The 26286-nt window shown below is 38.1% G+C and overlaps 1 protein-coding gene across 2 annotated transcripts in view; it reads left to right on the top strand.

Moving 5' to 3' along the window:
- CFAP91 (cilia and flagella associated protein 91) overlaps positions 1 to 20509 on the top strand; it is a 149581-nt gene extending 129072 nt beyond the window's left edge. Inside the window, exon 18 of one of the 2 annotated variants that reach the window (XM_059064733.2) lies at positions 19272 to 20509. The gene's annotated coding sequence lies outside the window, so the exon portion shown is untranslated. The remainder of the gene's footprint in view (positions 1 to 19271) is intronic. The other variant, XM_067035355.1, reaches the window with a different exon arrangement.
- The last annotated feature ends 5777 nt before the right edge of the window (positions 20510 to 26286 follow it).

Here is a 26286-nt window from a genome sequence, read left to right as displayed (position 1 = left end):
TGAGGGTGTGCTCTCAGGTTAGGGAAGGCACTAAGGCTTTAGTGGGAAATTTGCACCTGGCATTGAGAAGGTTTGGGTGTTGGTAGCTCTACCTCTAACTATACAAATAATTTTGCTTTACTTGAGGTTTACCCATGAACATGTGACCAAGAGACCTTCTGCAGGGAAATCTACTGGGACCTTAAGTCTCAGAGAGGCACGTGGAAGGAAGCTTCAGATGAGGGGGCAGTTAAGAAAGAGTAGAGGGAAAACTGATAATTCTTAAATACCAAACTATGGCTGTAAATTACAGCAGAAAATCCTGTTTTTCATTAATAATGAAATTATTAACCATTGAAGATATGTCATGTATTTACATATAATGTTATATACTATCTATATAATATAAATTTAAGGATCAAAGCATTTTGCCTTATTATTGTTAAAAATCAGCCTTAGAAATGCAATTTAATTCCTCTGTCAGGTCCCTTGGGTCTCTCCCTATCTGGTTGATGTTGGAGAGTGAGTGAAGGAAGCTGAGAGCATGCACTGGGAAGAGCTCAGGTACAAGGCATTGCTAGCCAATTCTCCAAGCAGATGAAGAATTGAGTGCCTTGGTCCTGATAACAGTGATCTGGACAGCATATCATCACAGCATTCTCTGGACATATAAACAGACCCAGCTTTCTGGTGGAAGATAGGAGATGATGAGGCCTAACTTAAGGCAATAATAAAAATTATAACAATGAGCCTAGACACACAGGTGAGACAAGATGGCAGAGTAGAAGGACATGAGCTCACCTCTTCTTATGGAAACACTGAAGTCACAATTAACTGCTGAACAACAATTGACAAAAAAACGCTGCAACTTACTTACCAAAAAAGATACCCTACATCCAAAGACAAAGAAAAAGCCACAACAAGATGGTAGGAGGAGCATGATAAAATCAAATCCCATACATGCCAGGTGGGTGACCCACAACCTGTAAAATAATTTTACCACAGAAGTTCACCCACAGGAATGAAGGTTCTGAGCCTCATGCAGGCTCCCCAGCCTGGGGGTCTGACAATGGGAGAAGAAGCCCCCAGAGAATCTGGCTTTGAAGGCCATCAGGGTTTGATCACAGAAATTCCACAGGACTGGGGGAAACAAACTCCACTCTTGGAGGGTGCACACAGCATTTTGTGTGCACCATGAACCAGGGAGAAAAGCAGTAACCTCATAAGAGACTGGGTAGTCTTACCTGCTGGTATTGGAGGGTCTTCTGTGGAGGCGTGCACCTGTGGCTCACTGCAAGGACAAGAACACTGGCGGCAATAGTTCTGGGGAGTACTCATTGGCATGAGCCCTCCTGAAGGCCACTGTTTTCTCACCAAGACCTGGCCCCATCCAACAGCCTGTAGGCTCCAGTGCTGGGACACCTCAGGCCAAACAACCAACAGGGCAGGAACACAGCTCCACCCATCAGCAGACAGGCTGCTTAAAGTCTTCCTGAGCACACAGCTGCCTGATAAACACACCCCTTGACATGGCCCTGCCCATCAGAGGGACAAGAGCCAGCTCCACCCACCACTGGGCAGAAACCAGTCCCTCCCACCCAGAAGCCTACACAAGCCTCTTAGCCTCATCCACCAGGGGGAAGAACTATATGCCTGCAGAACAGAAACTGCAATTACAGAAAGTCAGACAAAATGAGACAGTAGGGGACTATGTCTCATTCCTCTACTGGGACAAGGAACAAGATAAAACTCCAGAAGAACAACTAAGTGAAGGGGAGATAGGCAGTCTACCTGAAAAAAAATTCAGAGTAATGATAGTAAAGATGATCCATGATAGTAAAGATGATCCAAGATCTCAGAAAAAGAATGGAGGCACAGATTGAGAAGATACAAGAACTGTTTAACAAAGAGCTAGAAGCTTTGAAGAACAAACAAACAAACAGAGATGAACAATACTATAACTGAAATGAAAGATACATGAGAAGGAATCAATAACAGAATAACTGTGGCAGAAGAACAGATAAGTGAGCTGGAAGACAGAATGGTGGAAATCACTGCTGTGGAACAGAATAAAGAAAAAAGAATGAGAAGAAATGAGGACAGTATAAGAGACCTCTGGGACAACATTAAACATACCACCACTTGCTTTATAGGGGTCCCAGAAGGAGAAGAGAGAGAAAGGACCTGAGAAAATATTTGAAGAGATAATAGCTGAAAACTTCCCTAACATGGGAAAGGAAACAGTCACCCAAGCCCAGGAAGTGCAGAGAGTCCCAGGCAGAATAAACCCAAGAAGGGATACACCAAGACACACAGTGATGAAATTGACCAAAATTAAAGACAAAGAAAAAAATCTTAAAAACAACAAACAACATACAAGGAAATTCCCATAAGGTTATCAACTGATTTCTCAGCAGAAACTCTGCAGGCCAGAGGGGAGTCACATGATATATTTAAAGTGATGAAAAGGAAGAACCAATAACCAAGAATAAGCTACCCAGGCAAGGCTCTCAGATTTGATGGAGAAATCAAAAGCGCTACAGACAAGCAAAAGCCTAGAGAATTCAGTACCATCAGACCAGCTCTGCAACAAAAAATTTTCTAGGTGGAAAAGAAAAGGCCACAATTAGAAACAAGAAAATTATGAATGGAAAAACTCACCGGTAAAGGCAAACATATGGTAAAGGTAGGAAATCATCTACACACAAATAAGATGTCAAAACCAGCAATTGTAAGAAAAGGAGAGCACAAATGCAGGCTATTGTAAATGCATTTGAAATTAAAACACCAGCAATTCAAAACAATTTTGTTTATATATAGACAGCTATATCAAAACCGCATGGGAATGGCAAACCAAAAATCTACAATAGATAAACACACAAAAAAGAAAAGAAATACAAACACAACACCAACGTCAGTCATCAAATCACAAGAGAAGGAAACAAAAGAGGAAAGGAATAAAAACCTACAAAAACAAATCCAAAACAATTAACAAGATGGCAATAAGAAAATACATATCAATATTTACCTTAAAAATAAATGGAGTATATGCCACAACCAAAAGACACAGAGTGACTGAATGGATACAAAAACAAGACCCATATATATGCTGTCTACAAAAGACCCATTTCAGATTTAGGGACACATACAGACTGAAAGTGAGGGAATGGAAAAAGGGATTCCATGTAAATGGAAATCAAAAGAAAGCTGGAGTAGCAATATTCGTATCAAACAAAATAGACTTTAAAATCAAGACTATTACAAGAGACAAAGAATACTACATAATGAACAAGGGATTAAATCCAAGAAGAAGATACAACAATTGTAAATGTGTATGGACTCAAAATAGGAGCACCTCAATATATAATGCAAATAATAGCCGTTAAAGGAGAAATCCCCCACATAATAATAGTGGGGGACTTTAACACCACCCCACTTTAATCAATGCACAGATCATTCAGAAAGAAAATAAGGAACCACAGGCCTTAAATGACACATTAGACCAGGTGGACTTAATTGATATTTATAGAGCATGCCATTCAAAAGCAGCAGAATACACATTCTTCTCAAGTGCACATTTTTCTCCAGGATTGATCACATGCTGGGCCACAAAGTGAGCCTCAGTAAATTTAAGAAAACTGAAATCATATCAAGCATCTTTTCTGACCACAACACTATGGGATTAGAAATCAACTACAAGAAAAAAAAACTGTAAAAAACACAAACACATGGAGGCTAAACAGTATGCAATTAAACAACCAATGGATCACTGAAGAAATCAGAGAGGAAATAAAAAATACCTAGAGACAAATGAAGACAAAAGCATGACAATCCAAAAACCTATGAAACACTTCAATCCAGAGAGGGCAGCTTTTTTTATAGCACAGATAGAGGATATCTCCCAGGAGAGTAAAATATCAGTCCCCGTCTCCGGAATGGAATTTACTCTCTTGTACTCCACAGCAAAGATAAGTTTCTCTCTCTCTCTCTCATGAACAGGAATCCAGCAGCCCTATATAATGTTTGTCTTTCCCACCGTGGAGTTCCTTATCCATACTGTACCCCAAAACATGTGCATGTGCCATCTAGCCCTCACCAAATCACTGTTGTAAGAACTGATTTCTCACAAGGTTTTCTGTGAGAAGTGGTCCTTGTCTCTGACTCAAAGAATCTTCTGTACACACACATGTATGCACATACATTAAAAAAAATGTATGGGATGCAGCAAAATCAGTTCTAAGAGGGAATTTTATAGCAATACAATCATACCTCAAGAAACAAGAAAAATCTCAAATAAATATCCTAACATACACCTAAAGCAACTAGAGACAGAAGAACAAACAAAACCCAAAGTTAGTAGAAAGAGCAAAATCATAAAGATCAGAGCAGAAATAAATGAAATAGAAATGAAGAAAACAATAGAAAAGATCAATGAAACTAAAAGATGGTTCTTTGAAAAGATAAACAAAATTGATAAACCTTTAGCCAGACTCATCAAGAAAAAGAGGGAGAGGGCTCAAATCAATAAAATTAGAAATGAAAAAGGAGGAGTTACAATGGACACCACAGGAATACACAAGAACATAAGCGACTACTACAGGCAACTATATGCCAATAAAATAGACAACCTAATAGAAATGGATGAATTCTTAGAAAGATACAATCTCTCAAGACTGAACCAAGAAGAAATGGAAAATATGAACAGGCCAATCACAAGTACTGAAATTGAAACTGTGATTTAAAAACTTACAACAAACAAAAGTCCAGGACTAGATGGCAGGTCACAGGTGAATTCTATCAAACATTTAGAGAAGAGCTAACACCTATCCTTCTCAAACTCTTCCAAAATGTAGCAGAAGGAGGAAGACTCCCAAACTCATTCTATGAGGCCAACATCAACCTAATACCAAAACCAAACAAAGATAACACCAAAAAAAGAAAGAAAGAAGAAAGAAAATTAATTTACAGGCCAATATCACAGATGAACATAGATGCAAAAATCCTCAACAAAATACCAGCAGACAGAATCCAACAACACATTAAAAGGATCTGGGCTTCCCTGGTGGCGCAGTGGTTGAGAGTCCGCCTGCTGATGCAGGGCACACAGGTTCGTGCCCCAGTCTGGGAAGATCCCACATGCTGCGGAGCGGCTGGGCCCGTGAGCCATGGCCGCTGAGCCTGTGTGTCCGGAGCCTGTGCTCCGCAACGTGAGAGGCCACAACAGTGAGAGGCCCACATACCGCAAAAATAAATAAATAAATAAATAAATAAATAAAAGGATCATACACCATGATCAAGTGGTATTTATCCAGGGATCAAGGATCCTTTAATATTTGCAAATCAATCAATGTGATATACCATATTAAGAAACTGAAGAATAAAAACCATATGATCATCTCAATAGATGCAGAAAAAGCTTCTGACAAACTTCAACACCCATTTATGATAAAAACTCCCCAGAAAGTGAGCATAGAGGAACCTACCTCAACAGAATAAAGGCCATGTAAGACAAATCTACAGGTAACATCACACTCACAAACTGAAAAGCTGAAAGCATTTTCTCTAAGATGAGGAACAAGACAAGGATGTCTGCTCTCACCACTTTTATTCAACATAGTTTTGGAAGTCCTAGCCATGGCAATCAGAAGAAAAAGAAATAACGGGAATCCAAATTGGAGAAGAAAAACTGTCACTCTTTGCAGATGACATGATACTATACATAGAAGCTCTTTTTAAGATGCTACCAGAAGGGACTTCTCTGGTGGTGCAGTGGTTAAGAATCTGCCTGCCAATGCAGGGGACATGGGTTTGATCCTTGGTCCAGGAAGATCCCACATGCCACGAAGCAACTAAGCCCATGTGCCACAACTACTGAGCCTGCACTCTTGAGCCCGTGAGCCACAACTACTAAAGCCCGCGTGACTGGAGCCTGTGCTACACGACAAGAGAAGCCACTGTGACGAGAAACCCACACACCGCAATGAAGAGGAGCCCCCACTTGCTGCAACTAGAGAAAGCCTGTGCACAGCAATGAAGAGCCAACCAACACAGCCAAAAATAAATAAATTAATACATTTATATATTTTAAAAAAAAGATGCTACTAGAAAACTACCAGAGCTCATCAGTTAATTTGGTAAAGTTGCAGTATACAAAATAAATATGCAGAAATCTGTTGCATTTCTATACACTAATAGCAAAAGATCAGAAAGAGAAATTAAAGAAACAATCCCATTTACCGTCACATCAAAAAGAGTAAAATACCTAGGAATAAACCTACCTACGGAGGCAAAAGACCTGTACTCTGAAAATTATAAGATGCTGATGAAACAAATCAAAGATGACACAGACAGATGCAAAGTTATACCATGTTCTTGGATTGGAAGAACCAATATTGTCAAAATGACTATACTACCCAAGGCAATCTACAGATTCAATACAATCCCTATCAAATTACCAATGGCATTTTTCACAGGACTAGAATAAAACATTTTAAAATTTGCATGTTAACAGAAAAGACCCCAAATAGCCAAAGCAATCCTGAGAAAGAAAAATGAAGCTGGAGGAATCAGGCTGCCAAACTTCATATTATACTACAAAGCTACAGTCATCAAGATAGTATGGTACTGGCACAAAAACAGAAATATAAATCAATGGAACAGGATAGAAAGCCCAGAAATAAAGCACCTATGGTCAATTAATCTACAATAAAGGAGGCAAGAGTTTACAATGGAGAAAAGACAGCCTCTTCAATAAGTGGTGCTGGGAAAACTGGACTGCATATAGAAGAATGAAATTAGAATACTCCCTAACACCATACACAAAAATAAACTCAAAATGTAAGACCAGATACTATAAAACTCTTAGAGGAAAACATAGGCAGAACACTCTGACATAAATCACAGCAATACCTTTTTCAACCCATCTCCAGAGTAATGGAAATAAAAACAAAAATAAACAAATAGGACCTAATTAAACTCAAAGGCTTTTGCACAGCAAAAGAAACCATAAACAAAATGAAAATACAACCCACAGACTGGGGGAAAATATTTGCAAATGATGCGACCGACAAGGGATTAGTTTCCCAAATTTACAAACAGCTCATGCAGCTCAATATCAAAAACAAACAACCCAATCAAAAAATGGGCCTAAGGAGACATTTCTCCAAACAAAACATACAGATGGCCAAGAGGCACATGAAAAGATGTTCAACAATGCTCATAATTAGAGAGATGCAAATCAAAACTACAATGATATATCACCTCACACCAATCACAAAAGCCATCATTAAAAAATCTGCAAAAATAAATGCTGGAGAGGGTGTGGAGAAAAGGGAACCCCCCTACACTGTTGGTGGGAATGTAAACTGGTATAGCCACTATAGAAAACAGTATGGAGGTTCCTTAAAAAACTAAAAATAGAATTACCATATGATCCAGCAATCCCACTCCTGGGCATATATCTGCAGAAAAACATGCTCCAAAAAGATACATACATCCCAGTGTTCATTGCAGCACTGTTTACAGCCAAGACATGGAAGCAAGCTAAATGTCCATTGACAGATGAATGCATAAAGAAAATATGGTTCATATATACAAGGGAATACTACTCAGCCATAAAAAAGAATGAAATAATGCCATTTACAGCAACATGGATGGACCTGGAGATTATCATACTAAGTGAAGTCAGTCAGATAGAGATAGACAAATATATGACATCGATTATATGTGGAATTTTTAAAAAGATGATACAAATGAACTTATTTACAAAACAGACTCACAGAGTTAGAGAACGAACTTACGGTTACCAGTGGGGAACAGTGGGGGGGAGTTTGGGATTGACATGTACACACTCCTATATTTAAAATAGATAGCCAACAAGGATCTACTGTATAGCACAGGGAACTCTGCTCAATACTCTGTAATAACGTAAATGGGAAAAGAATTTGAAAACGAATAGATACATGTATATGTATAACTCAATCACTTTGCTGTACACCTGAAACTAACACAACATTGTTAATCAACTATACTCCAATATAAATTAAAAATTAAAAATAAATCATCTTTAATGTTGGGGTAGTCATTTTTCTTACATGCAAATAAGATTAATAATTTACATAGTTTGAATTGAATACATCTGCATTTACTTCTGAGTATATAACACCTGTTTTGTGACATCTACGGTGATCTTTGAAATCAAGCCATAAGAGTTTAAAAATGATTCTTTCTTTTATACTTAGGTTTTTTGGTTTTTAAAATTTATTTATTTATTTTTGGCCGCATTGGGTCTTTGTTGCTGTGTGTGGGCTTTCTCTAGTTGTGGCAAGTGGGGGCTACTCTTCGTTACAGTGCATGGGCTTCTCACTGCGGTGGTTTCTCTCATTGTGGAGCACGGGCTCTAGGCATGTGGGCTTCAGTAGTTGTGGCACGTGGGCTCAGTAGTTTTGGCTCACGGGCTCCAGAGTGCAGGCTCAGTAGGTGTGGCGCACAGGCTTGGTTGTGGGATCTTAATGTGGGATCTTCCTGGACCAGGGCTTGAACCCGTGTCCCCTGCATTGGCAGGAGGATTCTTAACCACTGCACCAACAGGGAAGCCCTACACTTAGGTTTTAATGAAATGTATTTTACTTTCACTATGTAAAGCATGTTGTGGTTATAAAATAGTTTCAAAAAAAACCTAGTTTCCAGGCTAGCTACAGACACTCAGCAAGGAATGTTAACAAATAAATTAATACAGTATCTTCTTAATACTTTATTAAATGGTTGGAACATGATGCTTAGTTGCCCCCATAGTATATATCACTTCCTCTTCCTTCTCTCAGAGGGAAGGACATATGTGAGGTTATTTAATAATATTTAGTGAGAGGGTCAGTAGGCATAGACTACTTATTAAAAACAAAATTTTTAAATCAGCTTAAACACAATAGAGGTAATAAAATAGTGAGGCATTTCTGGGGAAAAATTTACAAGTAGAAAAATCTACTGAGTTGAGTTTGGCATTTGGAGCCATTTTTTTCCTTAGGATATTATGCAAATTCTAGTAAATGTGGCTGAAAAGCTGAGCAATACTTTCACAAGCTTTGCAAAACTAGAGGGACAAAAACTGTAGAGTCAAGGTTGAGTCCCTAGTAAACCTCCATTTGGGCTGGGACTCCATAAGGTTATGCCCTAGTAGAAAGTGTTCACTGGAAGTAAATCACCCCTCAAATACACTATAGTTTAGCTTCTAGTCATCTGAATGATCCAAAAAACCCTCAGTCCCATAAAACAAATTTTAAAGATCCTTGATTCCTGTTGCCTCAAGGAAATTGTCAGGGACAACACTTAAATTCCCTTTGGAGAAAGCTGGCATCATCCTAGACCTCAATTTATTTTCACAATTTTTCATGAACAAGTTCCAGAACACAACAAGGATATCCAGTATATGAAGAGACATGACAATTTGAACAACCAGCAGAAAGTACAAATAATAGAAACAGACCTAAAGAGATCTAAGCTATTGGAATTATTAGACACAGATTTTAGAATAACTATGCTTACTGCTATGTACTTCTAGCCTCCAGAATTGTGAGAAAATACATTTTTGTTGTTTAAGCCACCAAGTCTATGGTATTTTGTTATGGCAGCCCAATCTAAGATTTTGGTACCAAGAGTGAAGAGCTGCTGTAACAAATACCTAAATGTGTGGAAGCAACTTTGGAACTAGATAATGTGTAGCGGTGGGAAGAGTTATGAGATGCATGCTGGGAATATGGGTGTTAAGGGCAATTCTGACAAGGTCTCAGATGGAAATGTGGAATGTGTTATTGGAAAATGGAGGAAAGGCAATCCATATTATAAAGTGGCAAAGAACTTGGCTGAACTTTGTTCTAGTGTTCTGTGGAATGTAGAACTTCTGAGCAATGAAATTGGATATTTAGCTGAGAAGACTTCTAAGCAAAGTGTTGAAGGAGCAGATTGGTTCCTCATGACTGCTTTTATAGGAAAATATGAAAGGAGAGAGATGAACTGAAGAAGGAATTGTTAAGCAAAACAAACAAGAACTTGTAGATTTGGAAAATTCTCAGCCTATCCATATTTCAAAAAATAAGAAAATCCATTCTAAAAAAGAACACTAAGGGTGTGGCTGAACAGCTATTTGATAGTCTATGGAATTATAAGAGTAGGAACTCTGCCAGTTTGAAATGAAAGAGTAGACACAAGATGAAGGAAGGCAGTAGACTTCTTGGATTTGACAGGATGACATGATAGAGCCATTACGCTGCATGGTTCTTTAAGAAGAGGGAAAAATAATCCTGAAGGCTTATCAACCACTTGCTCAGTTTCAACAGGTCAGATGGCCTCTGCCCAGAACCTTAAGGATGGGACCACCTATGGCACCCTACCCTGGCAGAGGTGCAGCGACAGGATCCCCACCGAGGCTGTGGGGATGGGGGACAACAAAGCTGTTGTTGGAGGGGTGGGGCCATCCCCAGAGCCATTGGAGTAATGCTGCCATCCCAGTGGACCTGGAAGGCAGGACACTAAGCCAAAGGGGATTAATCTTGAGCTTTAAGATCCAATAGAATTTGTCTAGCTAGGCTTTGGACTTGCTTGGGACCCATTACTCTTTTATTCCTTCTGATTTCTCCCTTTTGGAATGGGAATATCTGTCCTATGCCTGTCCCACCACTATATTTTGGAAGTACATAATGTGTCTGGTTCACCACTGGAGAAGAATATTGCCTCAGGATGAATCGTACCTTGAGTCTCACCCACGTCTGATTTAGATGAGCATTTGGACTTCAGACCTTAGAGTTGATGCTTGAATGACTTAAGACTTTGGGGCTATTGGGATGGAATGAATATATTCTGCATGTGAGAAGGTCATGAATTTTGGAAGGCTAGAATGGAATGCAATGCTCTGAACTGTATGCCTCCCAAAATTCGTATGTTGAAGCCCTAACCTCCAATATGATGGCATTTGGAAATGAGGACTGTGGGATACAATTAGGATTGATGATATCATGAGGGTGGGTCCCTCATGATGGGAATAGTGCTCTTATAAGAAGAGACACCAGAGAGCTTGCTCTCTCTCTCTTTCCCTGCCATGTGAAGACACAGCAAGAAGGCAGCCATCTACAAGCCTGGAAGAGAGTCCTCCCCAGAAACTGACCGTGATGGCACCTTGATCTTGGACTTCTAGCCTCCAGAACTCTGAGAAAATAAATTTCTAATAGCCAAAACAATCTTGAGAAAGAAGAACAACGCTGGAGGTACGATACGCCCTGATTTCAAACTATACTACAAAGCTACAGTAATCAAAACAGTATGATACTGGCACAAAAACAGACAGATTGATCAATGGAACAGAACAGACAGCCCAGTAATAAACCCACACTTATATGGGTACTTATCTATGACAAAGGAGGGAAGAACAAACAATGGGGAAATGCAGCCTTTATAATAAATGGTGTTGGGGAAACTAGACAGCTACATGGAAAAGAATCAAACTGGACTACTTTCTCATACCATGCACAAAGTAAATTCAAAGTAAATTAAAACTTAAATATAAGACCTGAAACCATAAAACTTCTAGAATAAAACACAGGTAGGATGCTCTTGGACATTGGCCATAGTAGTATATTTTTTCTTGCTATGTCTCCTTAGGCAAGGGAAACAAAGCAGAAATAAACAAATAGGACTATATCAAACTAAAAAACTTTTGCACAGTTATGGAAACTATCAACAAAATGAAAAGGCCACGTATTGAATTGGAGAAAACATTTGCATACAATATATACAGTAAGAGGTTAATATCCAAAATATACAAAGAACTCATATAACTCAACATCAAAAAAAACAATTAAAAAATAGGCAGAGGGGGACTTCCCTGGTGGTCCAGTGGTTGAGACTCCACCTTCCAATGCAGGGGACGCAGGTTTGATCCCTGATCAGGGAACTAAAATCCCACATGCCACAGGGCAACTAAACCCACGCGCCACAACTACTGAGCCCGCATGCTTTAGAGCACGTGTGCCACAACCACTGAGACTGTGCACCACAACTAGAGAGCCTGCACACCGCAACACCTGAGCCCATGCACTCTGGAGCCAGCATGCCACAACTAGAGAGAAGCCCGCACACTGCAACGAAAGATCCCACATGCTGCAGTGAAGATCCCGCATGCCACAACTAAGACCTGATGCAGCCAAATAAATAAATAAATAATAAGTTAATTTAAAAAAATAGGCAGAGGATCCAAGTAGACTTTTTCCAAAGAAGACATACAGATGGCCAACAGGCAGATGAAAAGATCCTCAACATCAATAATCATCAGGGAAATGCAAATCAAAACCACAGTGAGATACCACCTCACACCTGTCAGAATGGCTATTATCAAAAAGACCACAAAAAACAAGTGTTGGCAAGGCTGTGGAGAAAAGGGAACCCTTGTGCACTGTTTGTGGGAATGTCAATTGGTGCAGTCACTATGGAAAACAGTGTGGAAATTCCTCAAAAAATTAAAAGTAGAACTACCATGTGATCCAGCAATTCCACTCCTGGATATTTATCCAAAGAAAATGAAAACACTAATTAAAAAAGATATGTGCACCCCTATGTTCATAGCAGCATTATTTACAGTTGCCAAGATATGGAAGCAACCTAAGTTCCCATCAGTAGATGAATGGATAAAGAAGATATGGTACATGTATACACAGTGGAATATTACTCAGCCATAAAAAAGAATGAAACCTTGCCATTTGTGATAACATGGATGGATCTAAAGGATATCATTCTAAGTGAAATAAATCAGACCAAGAGAAACAAATACTGTATGATTTCACTTATATGTGAAATCTAAAAACAAGAAAAAATAAAATCATAACCATATAGTCATAGCTACAAAGAATGAAGAGGTGGTTTCCAGAGGGGAGGGGGTGGATGAAAGAAAGAAATAGGTGAGGGAGATTCCAGCTGCAAAATAAATGAGTCTTGGGTAGGAAATGTACAATTTGGGGAATATAGTCAAAAATTATGTAATATTTTTGCTCGGTGACAGATCATAACTAGACTTATCGTGGGGATCACTTTGAATTGAAATGTATAGAAAACTTGAATCACTATGTTGTGTAACAAGAACTAACATACTTTTTTTGTAAGTCAATTATACTTCAAAAACAAACTCAGAAAAAGAGATTGATTTGTGGTTACCAGAGGTGTGTGGGGAGAAGTGGAGATTGGACGAAGGCAATCAAAAGGTATAAACTTTCAGTTACAAGACAAATTAGTACTGTGGATGTAATAAACATGATAAATATAATGAACACTGCTATATGTTATATATAAAAGTGGTAAAGAGAGTAAATCCTGGGCTTCCCTCGTGATGCAGTGGTTAAGAATCCGCCTGCCAATGCAGGGGACACGGGTTCAAGCCCTGGTCCAGGAAGATCCCACATGCAGTGGAGCAACTAAGCCCACGTGCCACAACTACTGAAGCCCACGCACCTAGAGCCCATGCTCCACAACAAGAGAAGCCACCGCGATGAGAAGCCCGCACACCACAATGAAGAGTAGCCCCCATTCGCCACAACTAGAGAAAGCCCACATGCAGCAACAAAGACCCAATGCAGCCAAAAATAAATAAATAAGTAATAAATATATTTTTTTAAGTTTCTCTTAAAAAAAAAAAGTAAATCCTGAGTTTTCATTTAAAAAGAAAAAGAAAATGTTTCTGTTACTTAAGCTACCCAGTCTAAGGTATTTTGTTATGGCATCCTGAGCTAAGACACTATGTTCAAAGAAATGAAAGTCAATATGGAAATTTTTAAGAGAACTAGAAATGATAAAAATGATATAGCAGATTTGAAGAAAATAGAAATTCTAGAATTTAAAAATACAGAAGTCAACATGAGAAACTCAATGAATAGATTTAAGAACAGGATATATACAGCTGAAGAGAAAATTCGTAAATTAAAAGATCAGAATAATTTACCTAGAAAGAATCACAGAGACAAAGAATTGGAAACTACAGAAGAAAAGGATAGATGTAGTATAACTTAATCCTTAGGAAGCAACAAAAGGATAGTAGGCATGGACAACTGATTCAAGAAATTTGACTTTTTTTTTTCTGTATGCGGGCCTCTCACTGCTGTGGCCTCTCCCGCTGCGGAGCACAGGCTCCGGATGCACAGGCTCAGCGGCCATGGCTCACGGGCCCAGCCGCTCCGCAGCATGTGGGATCTTCCCGGACCGGGGCACGAACCCGTCTCCCCTGCATCGGCAGGCGGACTCTCAACCACTGCGCCACCAGGGAAGCCCCCAAGAAATTTGACTTCTATGAGAAGAAATGTGTTGGGAAATCATATAAATATGAATTTTCTAAAACCAATGAAAGGGTCAATGTTTAAGAAGGCTTCTTAACCCCAAGTAGACAAAATAAAAAGAAATCTATACCTAGAGGCATTTTAATATGACTACTGAAAACAAAAGAAAAGAAAGTCTTAAAAGTGTTGAGAGAGAAAAGATGAATTACCTTCATAAGAGCAATAATTAAGCTGAGAGTTGACTTCTCACCAGAAACAAAGCCAGAAAATACTGGAATGATATATTCAATATGCTTAAATAGTATAATAAAATAGGATTCTATACCTTTCAAAAATATCCTTGAGAATGACAATAAAAGACATTTTCAGATAAATGAAACAGAAAATTTGTCACTAGGAGATTTGCCCTACAATAAATTACTAAAGGGTGTTTTTCAAGCAGAAGGAAAATCATCCCAGTTGGAAGGCTGGAGATAAAGGATCAACATATAACAACAATTAGAAGAAACAGCAACAATAGCAGCAGTACAGTTATACAACAATAATAGTATATAAGTCAGAAAGGGCATAGATGGGTTAGATTGTCCCAAGGCACTTGCATTGTCAAGGAAGAGGATAAAAGTTTCACCTAACATTACAGTTGATAACTCCAGGAAACATTTTGTATCCTTTAGGGTAAATCCTAAAGGATAGTGAAAAGATGTATGACATCTAAACTAATAGAAGAAAATGAAATAAATAAAAAAACACTCAATACAAAAGGAGGACAGAAGGAGAGAAAAAGGAAACAACCAATAGAAAGCACTGAATAAAATGGTAGGTGTTTATCATTGATTCATCATTTAATTACATTAAATGTAGATAGACTAAATGCTCAAAGTAAAGTCAGAATTTGTCAGACTGAATTTAAAAAATAACTCAATTGTATGCCTTTTATATATAAAATCTAAATATGCAGAATGGTTACAAGTTAAAGTAAAGTAAAAGATACCATGAAAACACCATCCACAGAAAAGCTGATGTTAACTATATTAATGACAAACAAAGAAGACTTTAAGCCAGAAAGCACTTACTAGAGCAAAAGAGGGACACTTCATAAAGATAAAGGTTTAATTCTTTGGGAAGGTATAATGAGTCACAGTTTGAATATATCTAATAACATGGCCTCAACCTATATGAAGCAAAGGTTAAGAGAACTGCAAGGAGAAATAGAAAAATCCATAATAATGCTGGGAATTTTAATCTCTATCAGGAACTGATATGGCAAGCAGAGGAAAAAAAACTAAAAAATAGAAGATTTGAGATATATAGTTAAGAAATTTCACCTAATGGACATTTATAGAATATTATAACCAGCAACTCCATGATGCAAATTATTTTCAAGCACACAGAGAACATTTGCAAAAACTGACTGTATACTGTGTCATAAAGCAAGTGTCAACTATTTCAAAGTTGAAATCATGGCAAAGTGTGTTCTCTGATAAAAATGTAATGAGGGCTTCCCTGATGGCACAGTGGTTGAGAGTCCACCTGCCGATGCAGGGGATACGGGTTCGTGCCCCAGTCCGGGAAGATCCCACATGCCACGGAGCGGCTAGGCCAGTGAGCCATGGCTGCTGAGCCTGCACGTCCGGAGCCTGTGCTCTGCAACAGGAGAGGCCACGACAGTGAGAGGCCCGTGTACCGCAAAAAAAAAAAAAAAAAAAAAAAAAAGAAAATGTAATGAAACTAGAAATCAATGACAAGATAATTCTAATTTGTTTGGAAATTAGGAAATTCAGGTATAAATAATCTGTTTATCAAAGAAAATACCAGAATAGAAACTTGAAAATATTTTGAACTGAAAAATGACCAAAATGCTACATATATAGCTAACATGTAAAATGGGGCTTATGTGGTGCTTAGATGGAAATTCGTAGGCTTAAAGGCATTTATTAGAAGACAAAAGGTGAAAGTAAGACTAAGTATCCTTTTCCAGAATTTAGAAAAAGAATGGCAAATTAGATGCAAAAAAAGTAAAAGGAAGGAAACAAAAGTAACAGGAATTAATAAAACAAAATAGACATGTTTTCTGATTCTAAGTAGATACAGTAGGTAGCTTCAAGAATTAGAGAAAATTATGGATATATTGTAAATGTAACCTTTCAGAGACAGTGCAGAGCTCTGGCAATAAAGGGGAACTCGATGAACTAAAATGATAGAGAGGAAAGAGTCCTTCCTAAGTGATCTAAGATCACTGGCCATTTTCTTCCCTTGAGGCACTGGTCAAATCTGGTTATAAGACTTTACTAAGAGAAACAGAAACCAGCAAGACTTCTTTTTTTTTTTTTTTTTTGTGGTACGCGGGCCTCTCACTGTTGTGGCCTCTCCCGTTGCGGAGCACAGGCTCCGGATGCACAGGCTCAGCGGCCATGGCTCACGGGCCCAGCTGCTCCGCGGCATGTGGGATCTTCCCGGACCGGGGCACGAACCCGTGTCCCCTGCATCGGCAGGCGGATTCTCAACCACTGCACCACCAGGGAAGCCCCACCAGCAAGACTTTTAAAAACTCTGTGTGGGCAAGCATGATGGATTGGAATCTGGTGGAGCCCCAGACTTAAGGCCAAATTTACCCAGAATGTCAGCTTTAGGTTTTTGGTAGATAACCCCTTTACTAGTTTAGTAGAAAGATGTTTGAATTGATCATATGCTATTTAGCCAGCTGTGTCAATGTGATCCTCACTCAGCCTCATGGATTTACCCATTGTTAATTCATTGTTCCATGAATTTTTTTTTTGTCAGAAATAGCAGAATATCCTGACTTTCCCTACCACCGTGATGTTTGATGGCTTAGCAGTGGTGGCATTTTTGTGTGATTTTTTTGAGCTCAGAACAAGGTTGAGATTTTTCTAAGAAAACTACCCTTAACCACCATCATGGAACACTGAATGACTTTGGAAATTAGCTTTTGCTGCAGACTTGGTAATATTTTTTAATGAATCCAACCTAAAATTACAAGGCAAAACAGAACCTGTATGTAGAATTTATACTGTGGTAAAGTCATTTCAATGGCAATTAACACTGTCTGAATCACAAGTAATAGTAAGCTGCTTTATATACTTCCTGTGCTGCCAAAGCTAAAAAACCAAGGTGTTCATTCCCAGGCATATTTGCAGTGAATGTATTTTCTGAGCTTAAACTATACTTCCAGGAGCGTTTTTTGGACCTTGAAACAAGTGCAAAGGAAACTTCTATATTTCAAAGTTATTTAACGTGCAGTGGAGGCATGTCCATCTAACCTTCATGGAAGTGATTAATCTGCATTATAATGATGTGCTAAAAGGCAAATATAAAGAGAAGAATCTAATGGAATTCTGTAAATGCCTTCCAAGCAATAAATATGCACAATTAAAAGCACATGCTTATGGATTGAGATCAGTATTGCCAGCATCTATCTGTGAAAGACATTTTTTTAAATTGAAGTATAGTTGATTTACATATTTTGTTGGTTTCAGGTGTACAGCAAAGTGATTCAGTTTTAAAATTCTTTTCCATTATACGTTATTACAAGATATTGAATATAATTCCCTGTGCTATACAGTAAATCCTTATTGTTTATCTATTTTATATATGGTAGTGTGTATCTATTAATCATATATTCCTAATTTTTCCCTCCCTGCCCCTTTCTCCTTTGGTAACCGTAAGTTTGTTTTCTATGTCTGTGAGTCTGTTTCTGTTCTGTACTATTTTTTAGACTTCACATATAAGTGATATCATATAATATTTGTCTGAAAGACATTTTCAAAACTGCAATGGGGGGAAGTCTCATTACACACACCATTAACAGATGAACATTTGCAATCCCTTTAAATTACCTGAACCCCAATTAAGCAAAATGTTATCCCCTAAATAAGAGTTTCATTCTTTTCTTCAGGAGACCTGTGTCACAAAAAACTGTAGGCAATTACTATTACTTATCTTCTGAATTTTATCAATAAAAATTTGTGAAAATTTGTTTTCTTTCATTTTAGTACCTACATAATATGCTTGATTTTATCTTTTGGCCCACAAAGCCTAAAATATTTACTATCAGGCCCTTTGCAGAAAAAGTTTATTAATTCCTACTCTACAGCAGATAAAAAGAATGAAGAAGAACTAAAGACAAACACATGGATGAATCTCACAAATATAATAAGAACTGAAATAAGCCAAATCCAAAAGAAAGTCTACAGTATGAGTCTATTTATATAAAATTCAAAATCAGCACTAAACTGTGTGTTCAGGAATGTACACTTAGGTAATGATATAAAGAAAAGCAAGGAAGTGATTACTGTCAAAATCAAATAAAAATCAGAATAGTGATTTCTTTTAGAGGGTAAGAAGAGGGTTGTGATTGGAACAAAGTTGGAGCTTACGGGATTTTCTGCCCTGGGTAGTATTTACAGAGATGAGTAGTACACATTAATTCATTAAGCTGTACAATGATTTTTTTTTTGTACTCTCCTTTGTGTGTCATATTCTGTAGTTAAAAGTTAGAAATACCTATGTAGATATACGAACATGTACATATATGCATTATGCTTGCAATATACACAGAATAATCCTAGAAAGATCAATGTGAACTTGGCAAGTAGTTGTTGCTGGCATGGAAACTGAGGACTGTAGGTCAGACTGGGGGGAAAGAGGCTTACTTTCCACATATTTCTGTCCTTTTGTAGTTTGAATTTTTTTTTTTTACTATATACACATATTAATTTTTAAGTTATACCAGTTAATGTAAAGTCTTTTTTCAAGTTGTAGAATTTGGAAACTGAGACTAACTGAGGTGAGTTAGGAAACGTTTGGATCATGGGGCCTGTAAGCGGCAGAGTCTGGGGCTGTGTGACTTCAAAACCAGGACTCTGGGTAATTAATTGTATCACAGTAATTTTTTGGATGTATTGATATGATAATGATTGTTTCTAAAAAGATGATGTAATCATAAATATTTGCATTATTTTTTTACAGACTATGATCTTTTTAAACAGAAGCTGTACAAATCATCATAGAGCATTCCAGTCCTCTGTGCTTCTCCTAAGATGTGCAGCTCTTATGGGCTTGTCAATATGTGATGCATGAGAAAACAGATTTATTTTCTTTAAACTCCCAATAATTTAAAATGATTTTCAGTAATAATAATCAAATGAAGAAGCCTTATTCTCTTTGGTGTTTCCCAGAGGCTCTATCTACTTCAAGAGAAAATTTTCTCATGTCTCATTTCAACATTTCGTTAACTATGAAGATATACCAGCTTGTTGAATCAAATAAAAAATGTTACTGGATATTTAAGTGGTTTGGGTTTGCTATTCATAGTGCATTGGCATTATCTGTTAAAACTGAAAATATGCAATCCCCATGACCCAGCATTTCATTCTCCGGAAGAAATGCATGAGTAATGTACACCAACAGGCATGACAAGAATGCTATAGCAGTACTATTCATGCTGGCCTCAAATGTCTATCTACATAGGAATAGAAAAGTAAACCTTGGTATATCCATACAATGGCACATCAGGTCACCATTGAGCTTTAGCTCTGACAAGTATATTCATGCAACACCCATGGAGAGGGTGCTGCTGGAGAGCAATCTGCCCATCCTACATGTTGACAAGTGTCAGGGTTTAATGGATCTCTCCTCATTTAAAGATCAGTAAATAGGAAAAACAATAAATAAACAAAAGCATCCACAACAAATCAACATGGGACCCATGTAAAGAACTTAGAAAAGAAACTATATGTTACCTGAAAATAATAAAAGCCTATCTTAGAAAATATCTTACTGTAATAGGGAAGGGCTAGTTCTGACTCCATGTTGGATCTTTCTTTTACTTTAACCTTTACTTTTCATTGCTTTTGTTATTAGAGTCACTGTCTATAACTGTAAGCTTAATGCCCTGCCACAGGGAACCCTGCTCCTCTGCCTGTTAAACTACAGTGCCTTTGTTCAGCTCACAGAGAGACATTCTGACCCTGTCCACCTGTGAATGGCTGCAGAAAAGAAATTAACACATCCCCTCCTCAATGGGGCCAAGCAAGGAGATATTTTGCAAAATAAACGGCCTTTTTACTTTACTTCCTCACCTCCTCCCCCTCTCTGTTCTATAAAAGAAACTGGCATCAGACCCCCATAAGATGGTTATTTTGAGACTTTAGTCTGTCATCTTCTCGGCCTGCCAGCTTTCCGAATAAAGTCACTATTCCTTGCCTTAACACCTCGTCTCCTGATTTATTGGCCTGTCATGTGGCTAACAGAGCAAGCTTGGACTTGATAACAACATTACTATAGGAAACAACCTTTAGAAACTATCTGCTTGGTGTTTTTAATAAGAGGCAAAAAGAAATGGCCTCTTAGAAAACTAAAGCAGGGAATCATAAGAACAGACAGAGGTTAGCCCTGGATGACCAATCCTACAAGCAGTTGGAATTCTTAAAAACGAAACAAAAACAAATAAAATAGAAACAATAATCAAAGTTATAATAAAAAATTTCCTGAGCTGAAAAACTACCTGATCATACAAACTTGAAAGGTTTTACCTTATCCTAGGAAAACTAGGACTGGGGCAACATTTTTGTTTTTTTGTTTTGTTTGCCTTGAGGCTCACTGATCTACAGAAAAGTACTGCACAAGTAAGAGGCAATTTAATTTTATTTTGTTCCTTTAAAATTGCTAACCCTAACTAGGTGAAGATTATATTATTCACTTGTGAAATGGAAAATCGGGAACACAAAATGAGAAGACGTGAGTTAGGGATGATGGGGTAGAAGGTGGGAGGAAGGGAACAGCAGGGAACAGGAGACTTTTTCTGTAAAGAGCCAGATAGTAACCATTTTAGACTTTGCAGGGAAGATGGTCTCTGTTGCAACTACTCAACTCTGCCATTTTAGGGTGAAAGCAGCAATGGATAACACATAAATGAATGAATGTGGCTGTGTTCCAAAAAACTTCAGGTACAAAAACTGGTAGCAGGCCAGATTTGGTCCATGGGCCATAGTTTGCCCACCCCTGCTATACAGCAGTGAACTAAAGTTAAAATCAATACCTACTTTAATAAAGGATTTAAAGCAGCTTCTAATAAAGAACATATAATGAAACTTACAATAGAATATTTTCTAAAAAATCTTTATCCTTGTATCATCTTCTAAAATTAAGCTTTGTGTTTAGTCAAAAAGAAAACTATAAGGTATTACAAAATTCTCATTAGTTAATTGAAGTTTACCAAGAAAGGAAAACTTTTTCCTGATACTGGCAGCCCTCTGCTTATAATGACTTGAATTGAAACACCCCAACTTTAATATATCTTTGCTCTTGAAAAGAAAACATCCTGAGTGATGAGCAAAACTTGTGTTTAAAGCCACGTGATCATGACAACTGGGGCCATGTCGTGGGTTGGGGTTGCTACAGTAGTGCAGTCGGTAGCAATGCACAGTCACAACAAACTGATTTCTGAGGCGGGAAAAGTTTTTTGCATGCATGCATAATTAGTCACAGTGAATCCCTGTGCTTCTTGACAAAGGCATTGCCTCTCTTCAAAATGCTTAAGAACGGGTCCATGCTCTAGTAGGTCTGTGTTTTATTCCCATCCTACCACTAATCTCTTCATGACATTTTTTTTTTCTTAGATTCCATATGTATGAGGATATGGGGAGGGGGAAGGGTAAGCTGTGACGATGTGGGAGAGTGGCAGGGACACATACACACTACCAAAAGTAAATTAGATAGCTAGTGGGAAGCTGCCGCATAGCACAGGGAGTTCACCTCTGTGCTTTGTGACCACCTAGAGGGGTGGGATAGGGAGGGTGGGAGGGAGGGTGACAAAAGAGGGAAGAGATATGGGAACATATGTATATGTATAACTGATTCACTTTGTTGTAAAGGAGAAACTAACACACTATTGTAAAACAGTTATACCCAAATAAAGATAATTTTTTTAAAAAGCTTAAGAACAGACAAGGTAAAATCCAAGGAAGAAGTTTGTAGTGTGACTAAAGGATCGCTTTGGGATGAGAAACTGCTGGCATAAAATTGTTGGAGAGTCCAAACTCCTGAAGCACAGAGCTCCCAGACAAATTAAAGTCTGAGTATATGTTAGTTCAGGGGGAGCTCCCACTACTGACTCTCATCCCCCCCCTCAATTCTAGATCATGGGACACACTTGGGAGGAGAGTTGCATCTACCAGGAAGACTTGGGATACTTTTTTGCAGCAAGCATACATGAAAAGTAGCCCAGTGGGTTTCAATCTCTAACCAATCAGATGAGTTTCTCCATCTTACCTGTAGAAAAGTAAGAGAGAGAGAGAATATGGATATTCTGTCATAAGTGAAGAAGTGAGAGGAATGAGTGCCCCATGTTCTGCAGAATCTAAGTGTTGATAGTAAGGGGTCCCTCACTGCCAGACATCACAGCAGTTAGAAGGAAGCCCTATAAGTATCATGAAGAAGAATTTCCCAGAAAACTTAAAAACCCATTGAAGAAGGAAGTATCTTTATTGTAGGTGTCAAATGTTAAGAAAACTGGAAGCAGGGACCACAGTGGTTCTCAACCATGGCTGCATGTTAAAATCATCTGAATACTTTAAAAAAGTGGCTCTTCAGCCTCTATCTAGACCAATCAAGACAGATCTTTAGAAGAGGAGCAAGGCAAGGGTATTTTTTCCAAGTGATCTAATGTGTGTTCAAGTTTTAGAATTGAAGACTTTCCCGAGAAAACTGTCCCTCCCCAAGCATTTACCATTCAGAGAGATTTACCATGGAAGACATGTCTTCAATACAGGTTTTAATATTTTAATTCTAAACCCTCAAGGATTCCAAAGGAAAAAATGTGGGAGCAAATACTGATACTGGGCACAATCATAACACCTGAACTTTCTCTGCCATGGCACATATCACACTTGATCCTAAATGCTTATGGAATCATCTCTTTCACCAATTGGCCTCTTAGGTCTGAGGGGAGGGCAGGAGCTGCATATCGTGAGTTCATTTGTTTATATCCTGGTGCCTGGCACAGTCTCTGGCACATGGTAATCTCTCAATAAGTACTGATTCAATGAAGTTCTACATACCTAACGTTTGTAGAAGCAACTATTTGTGTGGTTTTGGAAAACATTTATGATGTCTTGGTATTTTATATTATAAAATGAGTTAAGAATATAATTCTAATTTATAACATAAATTTATAGTAAATAATATTTAACTTTTTATGATTCAACTAGTGAATGTTATCAAGGAACCAAGTAAGTCATAAAGGGAGTAAGGGCCTTATGTATCCTGAAAGGGACTTATCCCATTTATCATTGCACAAACAACATTCAACAACTTAAGAAAACTCCAATGGAGGATTTAGAAAAGATGCAGAAATGTTCTCCTCACTGTTTTTTATTTTAAATAAAGGTTAAAGGACTTCCCTGCTGGCACAGTGGTTAAGAATCCACCTGCCAGTGCAGGGGACATGGGTTTGAGCCCTGGTCCGGGAAGATCCCACATGCCACGGAGCAACTAAGCCCGTGCACCACAACTACTGAGCCTGTGCTCTAGAGCCTGCGAGCCACAGCTACTGAGCCCACGTGTCACAACTACTGAAGCCCTCACACCTAGAGCCCATGCTCCTCAACAAGAGAAGCCACCACAATGAGAAGTCCACGCACCACAACGAAGAGTAGCCCCTGCTCACCACAACTAGAGAAAGCCTGTGCACAGCAACGAAGACCCAATGCAGCCCAAAATAAAAAATATAAATAAATAAATTTATTTTAAAAAATAATAAATAAAGGTTAAAGACATTATATTAAAACATAATTATAGTAACCTTCCAATTATGACAGAAAGAAGAGGTCAGCAATCCACCTTACTAAAAAAGTATATAACTGGACAAAACTGTCAAAACACCCATTTTTAGGGCAGTCGTAATCTACCAGAGATGGACAACAAATTGAAAACTTGAAGATTTAAGTAAGAACAACAGAAGTCTAGTACCCACCCACCCCCAACCTCTCACCTACCTCAGTCAGCAAGAATGGTAGTCTTCTAACCCAGCGGCTTTGCTGCCAGACTGGGAAGAATGGATTTAGGGTAGGCAGTGGGGGAGAAATCTTGTGACTTTACATGCCAAACTTAGTGAACTTAGAAGTGAACTGGGAAACCCACAGCTTTGTTAGCCCAAAGATGTAGTCTCAGTTGGGATGAGCAGCAGACCAACCAGAAATTTAATGGGAGAGATCCTGGAAGGGCTAAGACACGTTCTCCATGCATTCCTAGTTGACTGGGAATACAAAAAATTAACCCAGATGAGGGAAAGAATGGAAAAACAGAAGACCACAATGCAGATGGGGCAAATAGAAAACAAACAGCAGGGCCTTCCCTGGTGGCACAGTGGTTAAGAATCCGCCTGCCAATACAGGGGACATGGGTTCAAGCCCTGGTCCGGGAAGATCCCACATGCCACAGAGCAACTAAGCCAGTGTGCCACAACTACTGAGCCTGCACTCTAGAGCCCATGAGCCACAACTACTAAAGCCCACACGCCTAGAGCCCATGCTCTGCAACAAGAGAAGCCACCACAGTGAAAAGCCTGTGCACCACAATGAAGAGTAGCCCCCACTCGCCACAACTAGAGAAAGCCCACATGCAGAAGTGAAGACCCAATGCAGCCAAAAATAAATAAATAAATAATTTTATTTTTAAGTTTAAAAAAAAGAAAGAAAACAAATAGCAAAATAGTACACCTAAACTCAGCTATAGCATGCATTAAATACAAGTGGATTAAGCACTCGAAAAAAAGGCACAGATTGTCAAAATGGATTTTTTTTAAACGTAAAACCCAACTATATGATACTTGCAAAAGACCTTTAAATACAAAGAGAAATAATCAGAGTAAATAGATGGAAGAAGTATGCCAGGAAAATATTTAACACAAGGAAACTAGAGTGGCTCTTTTATGATAACTGGCAAAGAAAGCTTCAAGGCAAGGAGTATTACCAGAGATTAAAAAGGACGTTTTATAATGATAAAAGGATCAATTCATCAGGAAAACTGAACAATCTTATTTATGCTACTAATAACTGAGCTTCAAAATTCATGAAGCAAATCTGACATAACTAAAGAAAGAGACAAATCTAAAATCATGGTTGGGGATTTAACAGCTTCTTCTCAATAGATGACAGAACAATTAGACAAGGAATCAGTAAAATTATAAAAGATTTGAAAAACACTATCCACCATCTTGATCTAATTCTAATTAGAACACTACACCAACCACTGTAGGCCATATGCTTTCAAATATATATACATGTGACATTTACCAATATGGGCCATATCCTGGGCCATAAAACAATTCTCAATAAATGTCCAAAGACTGAAATCTTATGGAATATGTTCTCTGGCCACAGAAATAATTAAATTAGAAATCAGGAGCAAAAAAAAAAATTATTTAAAAATCCCCCAAACATGTGGAGGTTAAACAATACATTTATGAATAATCTTTGGTTCAAAGAAAAACTCACACTGGAAATGAGAAAATACTTTGACCTTAACGACTGAGAAAATACAACTTTGAATTTTATGGGCTGCAGCTAAAACAGTGCTTAGAGAGAAATGTACAACTTTATTTACTCACATTAGAAAAGAAGTTTAAAATCAATTATCTAATTTCCCACCTAGGGAAGACACAAAAAGAAAAGCAAAGTAAATCCAAAGTAAGTCATAAGAGGGATATTTTGATAAGAACAGAAGTCAATGAAACAGAAAACCTAGAAACAATAAAGATAAGTAATAAAATCAAATTTTCATTCTGTAAAAAGATTAATAAAATGAATAAACTCCTAGCAATACTTATTCTAAAAAGAGATAATACAAATTATCAATGTCAAGAATGAGAGGAAGGAACTTGAATAAAGAAGACGGAGTAAGAGGACGCAGAACTCACCTTCCCCCACAAACACATCAAAAATACATCTACATGTGGAAAAATTCTCACTGAAAGCTAACTGGA

The sequence above is a fragment of the Kogia breviceps genome, chromosome 5, assembly GCF_026419965.1.
Source record: "Kogia breviceps isolate mKogBre1 chromosome 5, mKogBre1 haplotype 1, whole genome shotgun sequence".
Lineage (NCBI taxonomy): Eukaryota > Metazoa > Chordata > Mammalia > Artiodactyla > Physeteridae > Kogia > Kogia breviceps.
Note: the sequence above shows the minus strand (reverse complement) of the source record. Positions and strands in the feature narration are given on the sequence as shown.